General features: G+C 41.1%; 1 long non-coding RNA gene across 1 annotated transcript in view; it reads right to left on the bottom strand.

Moving 5' to 3' along the window:
• Positions 1 to 1,929: 1,929 nt before the first annotated feature.
• Positions 1,930 to 3,909, bottom strand: part of LOC117945097 — a 21,029-nt gene continuing 19,049 nt past the window's right edge. The window contains exon 4 of the long non-coding RNA XR_004656729.1: positions 1,930 to 2,058. This is a non-coding gene — a long non-coding RNA (uncharacterized LOC117945097). The remainder of the gene's footprint in view (positions 2,059 to 3,909) is intronic.

The following is a 3,909-nucleotide window of genomic DNA, read 5'->3' as shown; positions in this document are numbered from 1 at the left end:
GAAGAGGTGCTATGAAAAACAAAACAAGTCTATGTCCCTGTGCTTTATCACATTGCAGAGTTACTGTGAAATGAAAAAAATAAGCTCTGCAAAGCAGCATCAGGCTGGCTTTGAGGACAGCAGGTTTCCCGAGCACTGTTTCTGGTACCTGAGTACTTCAGCTACATCTAGTGGCAAAGTTCCTGCCCATGCATTTAGTGACGTCCTGTGATTTCTAATTTAAAACGCAGTGAGAACACATTAGTGTTGTTGCTGCTGGAACAAGAGGGGAGTATCGCAGAGAATGGCAATACAGTTTGTCATTACACGTATAAAGAGAGTAGAACAAATATAAATATACATAGATGCAAGTGTCACACTCAACTCACTTACAAATCACAATTGCAACGTCAGAAGTATAAAGAAGATCTTATTTCTTTCAGATGCATTAAAACCAGAGGCCTTAGGGACTGTGGAAACATGATCAGGCAAAAGGGATTTAAAAAAATGGGGTGAGGCTATGAATGCAGCTTATCTTTCTGCTGAAGGTAGGGTAGTCTAATTTTATTCTTGGGACAGGATATATGTTGTCACTGTTGTACATCAGCTCCCTGCAGCACATTATTCTGCCTTTGAAAAAAAGGTGTAAGGAAAAAGACGCTTTATTTACTTTGCTAATTTCACTTCTAGTGTGCATTGTAGCTATGTTTTTTTTAAAAGTTATTCCATTTTAGATTCTAACTATAAGTTAATTGCACCAAATTAATATTGAATGTCATATATATTCATTGTTCATATTTCTTTGAGATATTGTGGGTAGTGTTGAAATGCTTATATTTGTCAAAGGGGAATGGTCCAAATAACATATTCATAAAGATAGTTTTTTTTCATTGTACTGTATGTTCAGCCTTTTTCCCCAGCTGGATAATTTCCATACAGTCCAAAGCTTTGTACATGGTTCAGATAATGTCGACTGGCAATACTTTTTTTCCTTGTTCTTCCATATTAAATATGTATGTCTAAATTATAAGGTCACAAAAAGAGAGACTGTCCTACTGTGTCTTGCAACACATTTTGTATTTTTAAAACGTCAGGAAAGAATCTTTGCATCCTAGTATATAATGCTTACGAAACACTATTCATACCATATAGACTGTTTGTGATAGACTGCACAGGGATCTAATGGTCTTATCTAATGGAAATCATGGTAATCTAATGGAATACATTCTGCTCTGCAGTGAAGATGAAAGGAGCACATGAAAAGCCCCTGTGATTCACAACTGTTGGTAAAAGGCACTTTGTTCACATCCCACAACAAGAGTGTGAATCAGTGGCAACATCAGCCTAGGTGTCAGTGTGTGTCCTGACCATCAGAAAGAGGGGGGGCTGAGACCTGAGAGTGACACACTGAGTGCACGAAATACCTGATAAAAGTTCCAAACACATTGGTTTGTGATAGCACACCAGTCACATTACATATTAGAAAATGCATCCTATTCATTACCTAAAATACATCTTTTGGATTAGAGATGGTGAGTAAACGCAAATTCCTTTTGATGCCGCTGATTATTTGACATGTGATTAATGCATGCGTTTTCTGTGATTTGGGCCTCCGTAGTAGTCTAGATATCTAGCGGCCCGGGTTGTCTAGTAACTCAAGCTGGAAAAAACAAATTCTGGCCAGGCCAATCACATCGTGTGTAAAGTTGGTGGGCGGTCTTTGACATAAGGACGGCAGAGCTGCGACGGTTTGGCGTGAATTCCCTGCTACTTGATAACAAAGAAAATGGCTGCTGCTGGCGAACAGCGGCCTTTAGAATCGGCTTTGGCCGTGACTCTGGAAGACTTTGAGTTAAGCTTTTCTTTGAGAAAAGAACAAAGAACGGCTCTGAAGTCGTTATGACCGGATACGGAAAATGTTTTATCTATAAACCAGCGTTGCTCTGGTTGGTTGGAGATCTATCTTATTGCGTGGAGAGGGAAAGACAGCCGTTGATCCCGCCCCTCGGATTGAGCCCTGCAAATGGGGAGTTCCCAGACCCGACATCTTGATGATGTGGGTCTGGCTTGTCAGGCTAGCTCTGTAGTGGATTGGTACTAGAAACCGTAAAGCGCTCTGTGATAACATCCAGGGGATCGCCAGACCGGTCTGATCTACGAGGAGACCCACGATGTGCTGAAGGTGTTCCTGTTGATCGGGATCCGTGATGCCGTCGCCTAACACCAAGCACGCCAAGAGCATGACGGTGACCGTCATGGATGTGGTGCACGGTCTGAAGAGGCAGGGCTGCACCCTGTACGGCTCCAGAGGTTAAACCTGATCCTGAATCGCATAAAAAGGCAGTTTTTTTTTTACACACTTCATCTAAAAAGAGACTTACCATTCTGAGTAACAGGCTTTATTAGGTCAATTTAAAAAAAAATCAAAGATCATTATAAAGCAGCTCAAAACCCAAAAGAAAGAATGAAAGAAACCAACTTCTTGGAGCAGAACAGGATGAAGAAAAGGTTCTTTTGAATGGAAAGTTGAGTGTCTGAGCCCTTCCAGATGGTTCTCTACGCAAGACTTATTTGCATGTACTGTAATGTGAATAGAGTATTTCCGGAGTACGTAGTCTCAAATACCACTTGAGCCTTAAAAACTTGGAAAATATGCCTTTTAAAGTACATATAGAACAGATGTAATCGATTGCGTGATGAGCCCTCCCAATCGGTCTGTCATGTTCTGCGCCTAAGTTTTCAGGTACTTGGAGTGGGCGGGTAGGTGGAGCTGGGAGGGTCGTCTGTACCTGGCCATCTGGGCGTGGCTTATGCGTCCTACTGCACCCATCTAACACTTTGTTCTTTCTTTGTTTTTCTGCACCAGACAACACACATCCCACTATTCATTCACCCTTCCACGCATTGCAGACACTGCTACACTTCTACACCTACACATCCCACAACTACACATATGTTGTGTTATTAGTCTACTTAGTTCTATAAACTACTTTTTGAATAATGTACTATTTCTGTGTGTGACCTCCCGTTTTGTTGCTGGCCTTGAGCCAGACGGTAACAATTGACGGCGCTAATTTTGATTACGGGAAAAAAAAAAATCTTCATCTGTGAGCAAAAGCAATTTGTATGAAACCATTTCATTTCTCTTCATTATTTTTGGAGTACAGTGTTGATGAGCTAACGGAATATGTTTCTGTAGCCCCATAGCAAATCCTGCACATTGAGCCTCTAATATGATGCAGTAAGGTGTTCAATACTTTCTTTAATGGGGACTGGGAGGACAAAGCTGTGTATGATCAAGTTGTAAATTGCCAACATAAATTACCAGGGCAGCTCTGGGCTATAAAGCATGTGTGTGAACATTAGACCTCTGCACCTGAGGTCAACAGTGGCTCTGGTGCTTACCTTCACATAAAAGGTAATGACAGGTAAGTGGAGATGGTAAAGAAACATCCATCAAATTGTCACATAGGGCAATGCTGATCTCCGGTTTCATTTTCGCATACTAACTTGCTTTTTATTTTAGTTATTTTCTCAAGTATTGGCCATTTTGGAATGGAAATCTGTGGGTCGACCTTTGCAGAGGCACAGGTTCAAATCTGACCTGCGACCCCTTGCTGCTTGGCTTCCCCCCATCTCTCTCCCACCGTTCCTGTATATCCACTGTCACTCTGAAATAAAGGGAAAAAAGCCCCCAAAGATAACTAATGTGGGCCACAATTATGAGATTAATAGAATAGGTGCAATAAGTGTAAAGACTAAAGCACCAGTATCAAAAGAAATTCTGACATTGGTACAGCCTTACCAATATGTGGGCTAAAAATATAACGTTTTTTTTTTTAAGGGAAGCACCAGAACATACAGTGGGTACGGAAAGTATTCAGACCCCTTTAAATTTTTCACTCTTTGTTTCATTGCAGCCATTTTCCA

Source organism: Etheostoma cragini, chromosome 1 (genome assembly GCF_013103735.1).
Source record: "Etheostoma cragini isolate CJK2018 chromosome 1, CSU_Ecrag_1.0, whole genome shotgun sequence".
Lineage (NCBI taxonomy): Eukaryota > Metazoa > Chordata > Actinopteri > Perciformes > Percidae > Etheostoma > Etheostoma cragini.
Note: the sequence above shows the minus strand (reverse complement) of the source record. Positions and strands in the feature narration are given on the sequence as shown.